The 17954-nt window shown below is 43.3% G+C and overlaps 1 protein-coding gene and 1 non-coding gene across 2 annotated transcripts in view; one reads left to right on the forward strand and one right to left on the reverse strand.

Moving 5' to 3' along the window:
- The window catches only part of stpg2 (sperm-tail PG-rich repeat containing 2), a 290142-nt gene that overhangs the window by 119816 nt on the left and 152372 nt on the right, over nt 1-17954 (forward strand). The gene's annotated exons all lie outside the window — the stretch shown is intronic.
- trnaa-ugc lies at nt 14411-14482 on the reverse strand. The gene has a single exon. It is a non-coding gene; the product is annotated as a tRNA-Ala (tRNA).

The raw sequence follows: 17954 nt of genomic DNA on the forward strand, positions 1-17954 counted from the left end.
ATCAATTTGCCGTCCGAGTTGTTTCAAAACCTAATGGGCTGCTCTTGAATCTAACTCACCTTTTTTTACTGAGGGTCGAAAGAAAAGGATGAAATCGACCCATTCCTACTTTCCTCCCCGTCTCCCACGCTCAAATGTAACCTTACTGAACTGACTGAAATGTGCTCAACCTCCAGGGAGTTTATCTGATTTCTCTGGAGCAGTCTGTCCCCTCACAACCTTTCACTGATTCATTTCAAAGGACTGACAGCATTTTGAACCCAGGTGCGTAACAGTACTGTGACTCCTTATGCGTGAATCCTGAGGGGGGGAAGAAATAATCTGCCTACTTAACAACGTTTATTACATGTCAAATTGACTCTTCTTTTCTTAAGATCTTTGAGATGTTTCAGTGCAAAAGACTCTACGCTAAATCCAAGTGTTTGAACGCTTGAGGTTAGCCGTGTATCTGACGCGCGCGGGAGATTCTTGCTGTCGCTGAGTCTACGTTTGAAGTTGCTGAAAATCAGCAGCAACGGAGATCTGTTGGCACTTTGTGGAGTGAGCTTCCAGCCTGTTCTTCCCTCCCTATCAGCCACCCACCACCACCTTACATATATCTACAGAAAAGCACCCACAAGTTGGTAGAATTCCATCACAACTGCATCAAAGACCCCAAAGTTTGCACTGTGGTGTGACTGGAATTTAACCATTTAACCGGGCAGTTTTAATAGCTTGGGACACTTTTCACCAATGCCTGGTAGAGAATCACGCTACTACCGGGTCAATGAAAAAGACAGACCGAAAGACAGAGAGAAAGGGAGAGAGGAGGTATTTTAATCCCTTGTGCCTCATTTGTCCTTTAAAAAAGTTTTTTTCTCTAATTAACATGATTTACATACATAAAGTGGTCAAATTAGCATAACACAATTAACAGACTATGGGGGGAGGAGGGGGTGATGCCATTGGGGTCCAGATTTACTCAATTTACGTAACATTTCAGAGTGTGCAGCATTGGTTGAAACCGATGTTGACTTTGAACNTTTTTTTTGATAGTTCTTAACCGAACCTTAGAGAATTAAGAATTTGCCAAATGCTCGATATTCTGAAATATTAGGAAACAAAGCAAACATAAACTGAGGTTGAATTTCTACCCTCTCGTACCTAAATAGCGTTGGAATCGAAATCTCAAAAGTTTTACAAAATAGCAGTTTTAGTTGCAAAGTTTGCCACAACTTATAATACATTAGCTTCATAGGGAGAGCAAGTTTTCCAAAGATAGTACTTTTGTAAATTATTAATAGAAATATCAGAAGATGCGTATGATGCTGATGCCAGCAACATTCCCTGTACGTACTACATAGTCAAATCAAAAATGGAAAGCGAAACTTGGTTGTGTTGGAGTTCGCTGCAGTAGATAACAGCAAACGCACAACACACTTCTGTACTTTTGATGAATAGATGAAGTATAGCAAGAATGCCGAGGGGAGAAACAGCCTGTCACGCATAGTCAGTTTCCTGAAATTGCAAAGGCGATGTTTCTATGAAAATACACTCTTTTGTTTAAAAGGGACCCGTACTATAATGTCAGCAACGCAGCCGAGGAAAGACTGCAAAGACAAAACAAGTTTCCATCGCGTCCCTCGAAAAGACACACAGATGAAGCAGGGCACAAGGACATGTTATTGAAGTTGCTTTGTTCCTCATCTTCACCTCTATTTGAGGCGTGTTCCTCCAAGATGCATTATTGTTACTCGTGGCTCATCCAGAGCTACGCAAGTTGCAAACACAAGCTCTTGTGTTGTTACTGTACGTCCACATGATGTTGAACAGAAAGCCATAACCAGCCAGTGAAATGGCGTTAAACGTGTTCACGTTCATCCACATGATGTCTTGCGCTGTTACTGGACGTCCACATGGTGCTAGAGTGTTTTCTGTGGATTACGGACCCAGTTCTGTTCTTCATTTGACAACGAGCAGACTTTCAAAGAGTGAGATTCGGTAAAGGCAAACTTCCACGCAACCTTTGATTTTAAAGATCACGATGTGGCACTTCCTTTGTGTCTTTGTTTGTTCGAGTAGTTGTGTGAGAAAGCCGTGAATCTCCTATGACTGCACCAGATCTGAACGTATATTATTATGGCTCACAGGATATTGGACCCCAGCAACTTGTTCCTTTCTTGACGACCTGCTCATTTCTCCAATGTTCATAAAATGCTTATTTTCCCCCAAAAAAGGATCTTCAAGTGCGGAGCAACAAGATTAACGCTCTCGCTCTTTCTCTCTTTCTCTCTCTCTCTCTCTCGCTCCATGAGGATCAGAAACAGCTGGAATTCAAGAGCTACGAATGGGGCAGTGGAATTATCTTGCGAAATTGACCACTTCGGCCAAAGCTTGTAATTTTCATCCCACAGAAGCTTTCACTTACTGCTGAAAGTGAACTGTTGAAATAAATTGAAGCTCTGCACATACCTCCCTGACTTACTCAGTTCTGCTGTGTTGAAATGCACCATTTAGCCCAGGAAGCCATTCCCTCTCCACCCCTTCCTTTCCCCCTCCCTCCACCAGAAATAAAAGAATCTGCCATCAGAAACTATGTTCATTAATTATCTTCTTGACACAACAATGTGCCACTGTTACTGAACCCTTCTGAATCTTTCCCCTTCTCGCGCACCTCGCTCTTTGTGCTGTAGACGTGCTTTGGCATTACGGCGTTTGTAAATCGTGCTACTAGGTAGGTGGGGCAGGAGGAGCTGATCAAAATCACAAGGAAACACTTTCACGCCGCAAGTCACAGGTTGAACATGACCCAAATGAGATGTCAGGATGCATTTGTATTCCTGTGTTTGCGAAGGTCAGAGGTTATTTGTATCAATCAGATGATCAGGAAACCATAACGGGTCAGTGAAATGGCGTCAAACGTGTTCACATTTATCGCAATACCAACAATAACAATTTACATTCGTGTAGTACCTTTCCCGCCTGGAGGAAGCCTCAAAGCAGTCTGCGTATCTATCGAGCTTTCGATTTAAAACACAAAATTAAGTAATAACCTTGTGTGTTATTTTTGAGGACCGTGTTCACTTTTTAATTCGCGTTCCACAATGCGCACCGTGTTCTGGATGTAGCTCACCTGCGGTGTTGCTGTGCGCTGCCGACATGTACATTGCGTACGTCTGCATTGTTGTTACGGCAGTCGAGATAATTGGTGACAGTTGGGAGAAATGAAAGGCTTCAGCTCGTTCCAGTCACGGTTTCTTCATTTCGCTAGTAAATCAAACCAACAGCTCCTAGTTTCATGGGTTTTCGCTCCTAATCCTTCTTCACCCGCTGATGTCCTCGGTCTTGCTATCTCCTCGGAACTCAACTGAAATGCTCACATCTCCTGCATGGCCAAAAGTGCTCTAAGAACCTTGAGTTCCTCTTTCAAGCATGACTTTTCACCCTCACAACTCTTAATCCATGTTCGACCCAGATTTGAAATTCACCCCCATATATATATATACACATATATGTGCGGATGTCTTTAAGCACCTCTCCCATGCTCGAGGACAAGGAAAACAAACTGGTGTTATTCAATCAGTGATCTTTTTTCTCACCTTTGGCTTCCATCCTCTAATCTATTGTCACAGTCATTTATTTACCTCAAACCTATATCTCTAAACCCTTCTAATTCAAGACTTGACCCGGTTCCCTTCCGAGTACCTTAACTGAGTCAAGATGTTATGTTATGTGGGGGTTGCTGTATGAATTCATGCTGTTGTTGAGCCAACAAACACTGCTCTGGGCACGTCTAAGACTTAAACAGGGAAGACATGAATCAAGTTGCGTTTAGTTTTCGGGTTCTTTTGCTTATCTTTATCATATCTGCACGTTTTTCCATTCTGCTTTTGTAAACAATCAATTTTTTTTTTAAGATTGATTTTACCCATTACTTGAATCCGATACCAAGATTCAGACAGTTTATCCAACCAGTAGGTGAGTCGCGCAGACCAGAAAAGTACTCAGTTCAGCTCAAGGCCGATGTAAAGTTAGCTCTGATCCTTTGAAGCATTTTTTTTCCCCCTTTGTGCCATGTTTGATCGTTTCTCATTTTCCATTCTAGATAAAAGCTTTCTCCTTCTTTGTGGCTTAGATTTAAATTGCACTCTGCACAATGGAGCTTTAAAAGCATTCCATTAGTTACAAAATTAGTCATAAAAATGAAGCACCTGGAGAGTGTAATCATGACCTTCAAGTAGAACAATGCCTACAAGCTCGGGAGGCTGAATTGCTCGGGCTCAAATACATCATAAATTTTGTTAATGGAAAATTGATGGGATTTCTAACGGACTTGCAAACTGTTGAAAGCAGCAACAGTGGGTTTTTTTTCTTTATTAAGCTTCGCAATCTATTTTTGGTGGATTTAATGCAGCCATCTGTTATTGGTTGTTTACTGAAGTTTGCACCGCAAACTGTATGATAACCTCAGTTATGGTCTATAGATCACAAGAGACGTTGTGACGAAGAATGCCCTTCGGCCCCTTTGACCACATGCTTTCAGAATTTCCAACCTCCTATGTTCTCATTACAGCGACAAGTTCTTAAATGAGTCCAGAGCCCTGGCTTTAATCACTCTTTGTGGTAACCCAACGCACCTATTAATCGTACTCTGTGTATAGATGTACTTTCTTGTGGCTATCTTGCAATGCAAATTTACATTTACACACACCTTTTCACTTCAGGAGGGTGTCCAATTAACATTTTTAACTATAAAATGTTCAACTTTCAGGTTGTCAGGTTTCCATGGACATTACTACCTACATGTGCCCTGTTTGCAAGCAGCATTGCAGTCCTATTTGTATATATTGCCCGTGCGCTACGCACACAGTGTGACGTGTGGTGACCCGACAACCCAGAACTCGGTCATTTTCGGACACTAGGAAAAAAAACTGTCTTTTTTTTAAAAAAATACTTTCAGCCTTGACGATTTTTGTCCAATTTTGTGGAATATCGGAAAACAAAACCGCTTACCAATTCTTAGCGACTTCCACCAACTCCAAATACAAATCCATTCAAATAATCTTCAAATTGCTGCAAAATTTAGGAGATCCATAAGGATTATCATGGGAAATCTCATTATAAACACCCAACCAAAGATCACTAGTGCTAAAGAACAGCACATGGTGGAACTTGTTGTGCGCTGCGCTTGTGATGTGTGTCTTAGCCTCCCAAAGAACTGCACTAAGGCAGACAAGGCTAACTCCTTAAGATTCCTGTGGACAGTTGAGAGAAGACTTTGAAAGTTCAATTTTATCTGATGGGACAATTTTGTGAACTTGATCTCAATCCCCCCCCCCACCTCCATCCCCAATCATTGACTTTAATCTAACTGAAACAAAGTTGGAAACTAGTTGTTGGGCTGATGCATTTGTTTTGTTAATGATTACCTCTTTAATTGGCAGCAGTTTATCTGCCTGAGAGCTGTCAGCTTCGCAGCACTTAATCAGGGGCTGTGGATCTTAAACGTCCCGGTGTAGCTTTAGGCCTCTTGCTGTGTCTTGTAATGATCTAAATGCAGCTTGAACCGTTTTTCTTTCTGAAACATTGACGTTACTGACCTAACAATAGCTTTATCGTGCACTGTGGGGTGGCTGGAGTGATTTTTTGTTGTACGTTTCCTATTGCTCGGGGAAACTATCCCACAGTGGATGGTAGTCCCTATTACCGTGCAATTTTAATAAGAGGAAAAGCATCCATTTCATCCAGTATACAAAACTTTACCTTCGTGTTTATATATATATATATATATGGTTATATATAGCTTGTTGCTGGGGCTTGGCTTGAGTGCTCATGGGTGCAATGAGAAGAGGAGGCAGTTTCTGGAGAGCATCCTTAAAGCAAGAGTTGACACACATGCTCAGAAATCCTTGTAGCTTGATCAGGTCACCATACATCAGCAGTGCACAAGCCTACCTCGGGGTCATTGGCACTGCTGTCCTTCTGGTGGAGGGGAGCTAAACGGGGTCACCTTGATGCTGAGCTGGCTCCAAGGTGATATTCTTGACACCAGGATATTGGAAGCGAGTCAACCTTCTGTGGTGGTCTCAGTAGTTTGGTTTCTTAGCCAGGTGGGTCCACAGTACTCCAAAGCACTACTGATGACAGCTCAGTCCTCCGGGGGGGGGACACATGGCTTTTGCCAGCCTGTGCCTAAGACTTTTTGGAATTATGTAAGCAGGATATGTTCCTCCAGAGAGAGAGTGCACATTTCATTCCATAAGCAGAAGAATGTACGTGTGGGACGCATGGAACTCTGTATGGTTTGGAAACTCATAAGCATGGTGACAGGTTTCTGTACGTGTCAGACTGTCGGCTGACCCAAATAAAACACCTCTTCTGATTACTGTGCTAAACATTTTGAATACTAGTCTGGACATTGTTGTTTTCTTTTGAGAAACGAAGAGAGCGGAGGCTCTTCTGTGTTTGTGTGTTCTGTGGAATAAATGTAAATTTAATGACACGAACGTCAGGATATTTTGTTCCGTTTTGGAAAGTTGAAACAATTTGCCCTTGTGCATTTGTACCAAACTCGACAAGGGTCAGCCTGGCTCCATTGGGAGCTGTCTTGCTTCTGAGTCAGAAGGTCGTGGGTTCAAGCATCAGGTTAGGAACTTTGAAACGCAGTCTAAGATGACACTTAGGGAAGGGATGGCCAACTTGGGGCCTGCAGATGATTTCTTCCGGCTCGAGACCATTTTCAACTACGGTCCGCTGCCTCCCTCCCTCCCTCCCTCCCTCCCTGGCTGAATCTTCCTCTCATGGCAGCAGCAGGATCTGGCAGTTGAGAGGGCACAGCGCGGGGAGTGGAAATAATGCCAGCCATTTAGTTAAATTGTTTATTCACCTCCAGGCGGTTTTGTGGGACATTTCTGCATGCAAATTGGTTGCCGTGCTCGCCTGCAAACACCAAAACAGTAACTACTGCAAAGCACTTTCCAAGGTGACAGGACAATACATAAACTAGAAGAATGATTGATGTTATTTAAAATTATCAATAACGTGATATTCTAAATGTAAAATTTAATTTTACTCTAAAAACGAGACGTACTCGAGATTATGCACCGTCTATCGCTAAAAATACCGAATGGAGCATAAAGATGCTTTGTTCAAATCAACTAATTCACCACATGGGCTGGAATCAATCCCCTTCACTCCGCTAATGATGCTTATTTTCCTGAGCGTTCTCATAATTTTGTCCTTTATGAATAGACAAGACAAAAATTCCCTTTATCTGCTATGCCTAATTGCTAATACTTTGTCTTTGTAAGGACAGTCATCAGCAAGTAATAGTCATTTAACATGCTGCAGACTCACCCGTTTCCCCCCCACCACCCCCACCCCCCCCACCCCCCTTCCCCTCCAAGCATGAAAAGGTAGCCTAAAGCTTCTAATAAATCAGCTCGTGATGGTATGCTTGCAGCTTCACATTGCCGATATTTTTCATCATATTTCAAGAGCCGGTGAACTCAATCGCCTGCAGCTTTTGACATTGTAAAACCCGATTGGCGACTTGTGGAGCTTTTAACAGAAGCGGCAGTCACACTCTGCGTTTTATCCAGTACTTTCAATCGCTTTAAATACGATCAGCTTGAAGCCAACACACCACATTGTGCAATACAGGTCTGCTTTTATGAATCATACGATGACCCGAAATACAGTGTATATTTCTAAACAAAATCAAGAGGAGATCTGTCGCTGGTAATTTCTTTTTGCCTTTTCAAGCTTTTTGCCTTGTCCCTGTTAACTTATTCTCCAAATTCCTCTCCTCTTCCCTTCTATCCTGAAGCATCTGATTCATTTTGCCTGTGTCTGGATACTGTTCTGCTGGAACGATTAGTTTCCCGAATCACTTCCGCGTGATCTTAATCGTGTGTGACCTTTCGACAGTGAGTGCTGGAGGCTCTCGCAGCCTTGCCCTACGGTCCACTTACGTGCATCTTTGCAGCAAGGGCTTGTGGTCGTGAACGGCAATCCTGGCTGATTGCTGCCTCCATAACCCAGGTCCACCGAGGTCTATTCCAATGCCCCAGTTAAGAACGGCTAACACAGACAGCACAGGCCAGGATTCCCACAACCTTCCCGCGCATGACGTAGTGTAACGTAAGGGATGTTTGGATTGACCCATTGTTTTGCTGTACCAGTTGTGCATTAGCACATGGTCAGTGCGCACACAATTGCCAAGCGATCAGTTGCAGAACGCTTCTCGGTACACCCTAGTTATGGGATCATACTGGTGTCGTCGGTGCTGTGTAAAAGCCACATTGCTCATCAGGGAGATCTTGATCTTGTGGAAGATGCAACGCAAGTGGACCTTAGGGCGTGGCTGAGAGAGCGTCACGCACTCGCTCTCTAAACTCACACACGATCAGGATTATGTGGGAGTGAAACAGGAAATTGCTCTGTCCAGACAAAGCAAAATGCATCAGATGCTTTACCATAAAAGGAAGAAGGGAGAAGAGTTAACAGGGACGGAGATCTTGACCAGCTCCTCCTGCTGATGGCCATGAGGAGGACACAATGTGGAATAAAATGCTCGAGAACAACATACACTTCTATGGCACACTTCATTCAGGATAAAATCTCGGCGTGCTCTGCAGAGACAGGGTCTGACACCGAGAGTGGGGTGAAGGGGAGGTGTCCAAAGGTATGGTTGATGAGGTTGGATTTAAGGCGAGATTTAAAGGCAGATGGAGATGAGGTAGAGGGAAAGAGATCCAGAGGTTAGAGATGTAGAATCTAAAATTTGCCCATCGATAATAGCACAAAGAGAGCGAGTGGCCTTGGAATTCGTCACTCCATTTTTCTCTGATGGACTCACACCATGTTCAATCTCCACCATGTCTTATGCCTGTTGGGTTGTCTGCTTTCTGACAATTCATATAATGCCTCTGGTGCCAATGGTATCGTTCCTATTGTCCTTGAAATGTGCCACTGAAATTCATCTCTTCAGCCATTACAGCTCCCAATCCACATCTTATCCTCCTTTAGAAATTTGCTAACGTTCATCTTATCTCTGAGAAAGATGATCTATTTTAGCCCTGAAGCCACTTACCTATTGACCATAACTCCATGATATTTAAAGTAGCGCAAGTGAGATTAACTGTCAAATTACTTATTCCAGCCCGATACACCACTGCAATGGTTTTTTTAACACAGCTGTTCTGCTTGTAGTTGTGCTTATGCAACGCACCTCTGAAATTCTGTTTTTTAACGCTTCTGGTTTCATTTGTCATCGCCTTGAAAATCTTCAAAGCCTGTCACAGGGTTTGATGCCAAGTGTTCCTAAAGACATTACCCTCTTATTGTCTTCCACCAAAGTATGGTCATGGCTATCTCGTTTCCTCCCAAATCGTTTTATCTGCGGTGTAGCTGCAGTTCATCATCTGATTAGAGAGGTAGATTAGTTTTACACGAGGGGCTCTGGTTTGCACCCATCATATTCCTTTTCCACATCAGTGACATCCTCCACTCATCATTCAATATTATCTCTTCTTGTTCTGATAGATCCACTCTGCGTCCATCAGCTGCCTTCAGATCACACACCATTTATTCCTCTTGCAGTAGCTGAATCACGAGCTCCCTGATCTCATCCGTGTCCCTTGGCGGGACATTGCAAGTCTTCATTCTTTCAGTTCTTCAGACAATAGCTTATTTCTTGCAAGTCTAACCAGTCACCCACACTTCTTACCTTTGATGACTTCCCTCTTAATCCTCCTTCATCTATCATCATTCCTGGCCTCTCTACCTTTCTTCTGATTACAAATGGAATGCTCTGTTCCAATGCTGATTCAGGTCCCTGGAGTATCAGCATAGACTAAGTTCATGTCCTAACATGAGCTTGAATCTGCTGCCTGTACTCCCTTCAAAAACCCGTTTGGCTCTTTCAAACCGAACGCTTATTTTCTTCTCATTAACATTTAGTGTTTTATAAATTCCAAGTAAATGTCCTGACAATGCAACGTTCGCCTCGAGTATCAGCGACGACTTTGAGCTCAAAAATCCTGGACAAGGGGCTTGAACCTACAACCTTCTGATCTAGAGGCGAGTGCTGAGCTGAAGGCTTTTTACTCCGAGCTAGTCTCCACTCACCATGAACACTATGCACTTATCTTTTGTCTGAGGTTACCAGAGGTAGTAGAACTGTTGTCTGTAGGATGGTATTGCAGTAGTAATGGAAAACAGGTCTAAGGGCTGTAAAAGAGCAGAAAATCAAGCGTAAATACAGATTATAAATGAAAAGATATTTCAACCAAATCAGTGTTCCCATGCTAAATATTGCAGAAGATGCTCTATATTTACCATCACGTCAATATAGTTGCCAATACAGCAGCAATTTCAGGAACTAAGTGGCCTCAAATCATTATAATGTTGGTCTATTTCATCAAAACTACTGAAAAAAAAGCACTGTTTTCCATTAAACCTTTGTAACTAGAAATTGCATTATAAAGACTTGGAGAAGGTTGGAGTTTTCAGCTATCAGAGTTTGTTAGACTGCAGTGTCCCTTTGAATATCTTTTCTCCCTTATTTAAATCATCAGATCACAGGATTATTGAGTTGGAGCTATTTCTGAAATTGGTAATTGTTTTTGACCACACGTTCGGTACAATTTCCCACTCTTTAGTGCAGGAACACAATTAAAATTGTTGGACGAAGGCAATTTGATTATCATGCTGCAATATGCACTGCGCACAGAAAGTCCTGGTAATGAACAACAGACTCAACTTGCAGTAATCATGTCACCATCATTAATCCTCTACTGTGGGCGTTATCCCTCCCAAAAGGTTATGGAGTGCACCGGTAGACACTACACTGACAGGACAAACATAGAACAAGAATAATACAGGATACAGCTCCTGCGTAGCTTTGAACCCAGACCGTCAGAGTACAAATAATTCTTCATAAAGCAGAAATCTCAAACATTTATTTTCATGAAAATTGGGTCTGTCGAGCCATGTGACAATGACCCTTGTTGTTATTTATGATGATTTAGCTTTCCGTAATACTGACAAGAAAGCCAGTCGCTGCTTCTTGTTTCCTAAATTAAAAGTCCCTGTCCAATTATTTTGGTAACATGCCTCTCCCGGTTTATGCTTCACTAAAAGCTCAGTTGCCCATTAACTGAAATCTCATTACGAGGGTTTCATAATCGTATTTAAACAGGGCAAGGCCACTGGTAACATCCCCTTAATACGATTTGTACGGCCAGGAATAGGATTTGACTGCCCGACCCAGGGCGAGAAAATTTGCCGCAAGTAAAATCCTGACAAAAACCACAGAGTGGATCCCGTTTCAGTCATTAACCTGCTCACTGCTAAACGTTCTTTCTCTCCAGTTTTCACTCTCCAGCTGGGCATGCTGATGTCAGAGTTCTTGGCGTCCGACAGGGAGAGAGTTTAGTACGTTCGAGACACTCTATAAATGTTGTGTTCAAGAAAACAAATGTTTATGATGTCGGTGAGAGTTTAGAGCCTTCCTTGTGGCAAGGCGGTGTTTATAGTTTACTGGTGTATAAATTGCAAGTGTGTAAAAGAGCAAGGACTCTCACGGGACTGTTATTGTCCAGTAAGAACAGTAGCCAATTTTAACCTTGTCCACAACTTCAACAACAAATTGCACTTATTAGTAGGGCCCTGATATAATGGCAGAGTTGGAGATCTATAAATCACGGGAGCCTGTGGTCACTTGACTGGTGACGTCACTGCAGATGTACCCGGAAAGTCAGCCAGCACACGTTCAGTGCTAAATACAAGCTGACTTCCAGCATTACTAGCTGGGGTCCTGTGCATGTGCGCATCAAGCCATCAACCTTGCAATGCCCAATCTAACCTACGTAGGTCAACAGTGCATCATCACTTCCTTTGCATACACAACGCACAGGATGTAGTGTTGGCCGCAACTTGATGACCCAGAAGTCACCCATTTTGTAGTGTAAGTGAAGCCTCCCATGGATCTACCGACTGCATGTCTGATAAGCAAACCTGTCAGATAACAAAGTGCAAAGGCAGAGTGCGTGCCTGTGTTTAGAGAGATGGAGCGGGGGGGAGGGGCATTGGTGACTGAAGGTGCAGTCAAAGTGTTTGACCATTGGACAGGTTTTGAAAGCAAAGTGGGAATGGGAAGAGGCAAAGAAATGTAGAACTTATCCAGGCTTTTATGTGCAGCAGGCCATCTATCAAAGCAGCAGTAGTCCTGGAGTCAGGGGAGAGGATAGACATTTTGGGTGGTTAGGTACGTATATAGGAGACAGATTGCATAGCTGCAGATAATGTCACCAAGGGGGAGCATGTAACGGAGGGAAAGTGAGGACCGAGGATAGAGTCTCGAGGTGGCCTTGCAGGGGCAAAAGGGGAAAATGTTTGAAGAGACAAAGTGAAGACAACGAGGCAGGTAGAAGTGAAATAGCGCAGTGCCACGGAGATGTATCAGGGAGAGGGATGAAGTGGTCAACTGAGTCGGCAGAGGGACTGGGGAAGGCAAGGCAAGGAAAGGCAGGGAGGTCTGGTTGCAGACAGAGAGGACGGCGTTTGTGACTTTGATCAGGAAAGTCAGTTTGAAGGTTAAAAATTTGAAGGGGTGGAGGGAATCTTACATAAAATCTGTAGCAACGTTCATCAAGTTAAAACTCTATTCCACAGAGATGATTAGTAGGACAGAGGGCAAAATTGTACTATTCCTAAAAGCCTCCCATTCCTTACTTATCACCGAGGATAATTAAGGAATGCTTAACGACAGTGCTTAATGACAGGTTTGGGACTGAACAGTCTCCTGACTGGGATTGATTTCTTTCCCTTCTCATCCTCATTTTTTAAAAACCATCGCCTGAAATGCTGATTCCGAGTGGTAAAAAAAAATTTTTTGTTGTTTTTTTTTGCAACTTGGACATTTTTAACCTTTGAAATTAATTTCGAGGCAGGAGCTGGCAGGGAAAAATATGAGTGTGAAATCTGCTTTCGCCACAGGCCGATTAAAGACTCCTCAAGAGCGCTGTGAAAAAATTGGATACGTTTCCTGACTTACGGAATTTCACCCTCACTAGTTCTGGTAACCTTCAATACTCCTTGGACGTCAGCGTTAAGCATGATCTCCCCAGTGTGCTCAATAAGGGAAGTAGTCAGTATATACTCGCTTCAAATCTGGAGACGTTTCTGAAATAACCTTCACTAAGTAGGTCGGCACCAATATTTGGAAATAGTCTTTTTTTTTTTTTTTGCAGGTCTTAAACCTTGTTGACCGGCAGGTTTCGTGGCTTTTGATACGGTTTCTTAGGTGTGTGAATTCCCCGCTCATTGCGCCCGGGCTAATCCACAAACAAAAATCATATTTCGATAAAACTATAAAAGATAACGTTCACACTCACAACAGATTCCCCCTTGGGTTGTCTGCCTTACACTACTTTCACTGGTTTATTGTTTGACCTCTCTCTCCCTCCCTCCCTCCCTCACCCTGTTCAAAGTCTGTCTCAAGACCTATGTCTTTGACCGTGCTTTTGGTCACTTTCCCCTCCCCATTCTCCTTGGCTGCCACCTGCAGCTCTGATCCCGAACCAGGTCTGTTAAGCATCTTGGGACGTCCTCCCAACGTGAAAACGCTATGTAGATGTAAAATTTCCATGGTATATTGTGAAAAGGTGCAAGGACTCAGAGAATTGATGTTTCCCCCGCAAAAAATACATCTGTAGCTTTCAGCCACTGAATTTCCCCAACCCGCTGAGCCCCATGTGTGGTCTCCGCAAATTGTTAGTCGATTTTGATCACTGACACCTCAGCAATCTGTGTCTGGGCGGTGATTTCTCCTGTTTGTGTGACTATCTTACTGTCTTAGGCAGCGTTGGGAAGTCACCAATGTTATTTGGGGGTATTATTGGTCACCGGCAGAAACTTCCTCTTTTTGACTAGTGAAGTGAAGTATCAGCGTAGAGTGTATATAACCTTTCTGGAAAGGTTAAATCGTTTCCCATTTAGTCTCCCTCTTGGCTGGAGTAGAAGGCAATGAACTTGCTATCAGGATGTTTGGCCCATCCATGCATGAGATTGCACAAAAAGCCGGGAGTAATTCTCCCTCAGCCTTTACTGTCTCTCTCTCTCGAGTGGCAACGCTTTGGTTCCTCTGTGTGACGGAATAACTGACCTGAATAATAATAATAATAATAATCCTTGCATTTGATATAGCGGTTTTCACGTCTTCTCGAAGTCTCAAAGCGCTTCACCGAATAGACTGTAAAGTGAATTAGTCAATTGACTGTATATTTGTGGGCGAAATGCGGCAGCCAATTGCGCACGGCAGCGTCCCCACAAACAGCCGTAGATTGAAGCGACCAATTTATTATTGGGTTTTTTTTCTTGAGGGATTATTGTTAGGCGTGTGGCGTACGTAAACTTGCCCAAGGTTTCACCCTGCCGGGAATCGAACCCAGGTCTCTCGCTTGCAAAGCGAGCGCTCTAACCACTGAGCTACAGGACTCCACTGCAAGACGCTGGAACTCCAAGATGCCACCCCTTCCCTTCAATCTAAATTTAATTTGCTTTCCTCCCCCTCCACCCTCCATCCATCGTGATAATTCAAAAAAAATGTAAAAATCACAATTTTCTTCCAATTTCCATGCCAGTCTCAGTTCTCATCGCAAATTATCATCTGACATATGAAGGCTTTCAGGCAATTGGATGCCTGTGACTGATTAATATGGACAGGAGGTGTAACGGAGATGGATGCTGCAGAGCATATTCGGACCCAAAATTCATCGACCTAATTCATTTTAATTTGTAGAATTAATGCTGTGGGGAATGCCTCGACACTCTAGCAAAGACTGCTGCACACGCTTTTTATTAGCAAGTTATCTCCGCAGAGGATTTCACGCTTTAGCGCACGAGAATCAGCATAGCGAAAACCTACAAGAAGCCGTGGTTTTTTTCAGGCAGCCCCCGAAACAGTGAAAACGAGACGCCTTAATCTGGAGAGGTCATCCAAAGCATCGTATTTGGTCTGATTCAAGCCCTTGTCCAGACTGAATATACTCATTGAGATTCAGTCTGATCTGAGGTCGCAGACCTGAGCTGTCACGCAGGAGAATCGGTGTGTGCCTTCACTGATGCGTTTCCATCGCAAAGACATCTCCAGGAAGCCCTTTCAGTCAATGGATTTCTCGCTCACAAAGTCCCATGTACGGTCTCTGCCCTTTGTGAACCCGAGAGCTAGTCGTACTTAATCGCTGGAGCCTCAGCAGTCGGGGTGGTGTTTTCTTCCCCTCTGTCTTGCGGCAACATTGAGCGGGTCACGTTGAGGAGCTCCAGTGGGCAAACTGGGAAGTTTACTGGCGCTCTTGGTTATATAATCTCACCTCTGAGTCGGAAGGTTGTGGGTTCAAGGCACCTCGTCAATATGGCATCATTCATTTTTTGACCATGTCTCAGAGGGCTCGATACTGCTCCCCGGCGGTCCGAGCTGGGGAGAGAGCTAAAGGAGGTGGTGGTTGGCGGGGTGGGGGAGAAGATGATATCAACTATGGTCAAAGAGATGCATCTTGAGATGAACCTTGAATGAGATGAGAGAGGGATATAAGAGTTGGAGGAATTCTGAAACGGTGTTGCAGAGAGCGGGGGGGGGTCAAAATCGCTGAAAGCCTACCCGCTGATGGTGGGGCAGGTAGGGTCGGGGACATGAAGCAGACTCTCTGAGCAAAGGGAATGACTGGGTAGATCGGGTCGAAGCAGGTCGCAGCGTTAGGGTGAAATGGAATGGGATGGAGGGATGCGAAAGCGAGGACGAAGATCCTGAATTTTATTTGTCAAAGGCAAGGATTATTATTTTAGCAGTGGTTTGGTTTTTAAAGATCAAACAACGTAGTTGTGGTTGTCCAGTTTGGAGCCCAGCTCGCATTTCTTTTAAACGATTTGCAGAAATCCAGTGAGCGATCAGAACAGTTTAGAATGCTCAATCTTAGTACTCAGTGCAGTATATTTATGTGACGAGAAGACATGAAAAGCGCTATATCAAATGCAAGGATTATTATTATTATTATTATTACTAGGGCCTAAAGGGTTAAGATTAGCAGAGCCAAAGAATGAAATTCAGGGCTGGTTGGAACGCTGTTAATACATTCAATCTGATCATTTTCTGGAAAAGTGCTACTTAGCCTTGTTGTCTTACAATTGTGATAAAGCATTAGCTCGCCACTTTCCCAGGACCTCAACAAAGATAACATTCAAGCCAATGTTTGACAAATGAAGCCGGAACAGCAGTCAAGCAACAAAGAGTGTCAATGGCGACAGTGGGAATCTGCTGACCTTGCTGTAAGACTGTTAGATACGGTCCTACGTTACACTCTCAGCATAGACGCATCATATACCTCCTCTGCTAGCATTTGAGATGAAGCGAAGAAGGAGGTATTGTCCTTCCAACTAATGGCCGTGTATCCGAGCTGTTGACCTCTGACCAGACTGACCCATTCGATGGGAATCAGCACTGGCAAACCCACCTGACAGGACGACCCAAAACAGCCACCTACCTACAAGTGATTACTTGGGATCACTGATGAAAATTGACGCTATCACTTCAGCCACTTAAATATAATGATATTATTTTGGAGCATACACAACTAAAAATACACAGCCTTTGATGCAGATGACATAGGACAAATGCTCCAACTACGTGCACTTTTATTGCCAAGGGGACATTTTTCAACTGCAATAGTTCAGGCACGCATCTGTATTTTTTAAAGAATAATAATTTGGTCAATCCATCCACGACTGTTTGTGGGGACGCTGCTGTGCGCAATTGGCTGCCGCCTTTCGCCCACAAAATATACAGTCCATCCACTTTACAGTATATTCTGTGAAGCGCTTTGAGACATCTCAGAGACGCGATAAAGCGCTGTATCAAATGCAACCATTATTATTATATTCCCTGACTAGGCACCCAACTTTTATTAGAAGCCCCAATCATAAATGATTATGACAGAACCACCTACAGGGTTTCCCCTATACTTCTTGTTAATTTTAAGGAAAGTTGATGCGTGCTATACAAGTGATATAAAGGTGAAAGATAAGCATGTTTTGGGGGAATTATTTTTTTTCCCCCCCTGGCATCCCAGATCTGCCAACAGATTCGGTGCAGAGTGAAACTCCTTCGACATTACGTCAGCGACGTATGCTGCGATCTCCACATGGCTACAGTAGATTCTCACACTCTTTTAAGGGAAGCAGTGGTCAGGTTTAATTTACACGGTCCAAAATTGAGAATTTGCTTTGTGTGATAATTATCATAGGTTTGCCCACAAAATTCACAGTCACTACACTTTACAGTGAATTCAGTGAAGTGCGTCAGGATGTCCTCCTGATGTGAAAGGCGCTCTATCAAATGCAAGGATTATTTTTATTTATGGTTGCGAATAGTTAGCATCTTGTGTTTGCTAAATCCTGTGAGATATTGTTGGGTTTATCAGTGAATTTCTACTGACTCCTATGTTCGAGAAATAGGAAATGGTTCTATAATGAATAAATCATTGGAAGACGTGAGATAATACATGAATCTCATTATTTTGGGGAGTCATTGTTTAGGCTCTGAACGCATTAGCAACTAGCCATTACATTTCACGTACATGTAAACAAACTGGTTGGCAGAGATGATATCTTTTATTGTTTTGTTTAGTTTGGGAAATTGGTACCATTCAGATATAAGTGGTTCATTAACCCGCAACAGTTGGGTATATAGTATTGCTTGCTGGACTATCAAGTTCCTATAAATTTCCGACCCTCGTGTGCCTCTGCAAGTTAGGATGTTCAATTTCCACATTTAATCACATGAAGTTAGTCATAACGTAATGGATTAGTCCGGAATACTGATGCATAGCTATCGAACTGGTAGAAAGCCTTATTAAATACTAGCTAGCGTAGTTTTGATGTGCCCATCTGGTTGGGGTTGTGCCATTCAGTAAATA

The sequence above is a fragment of the Callorhinchus milii genome, unplaced genomic scaffold, assembly GCF_018977255.1.
Source record: "Callorhinchus milii isolate IMCB2004 unplaced genomic scaffold, IMCB_Cmil_1.0 Scaffold1, whole genome shotgun sequence".
NCBI lineage: Eukaryota > Metazoa > Chordata > Chondrichthyes > Chimaeriformes > Callorhinchidae > Callorhinchus > Callorhinchus milii.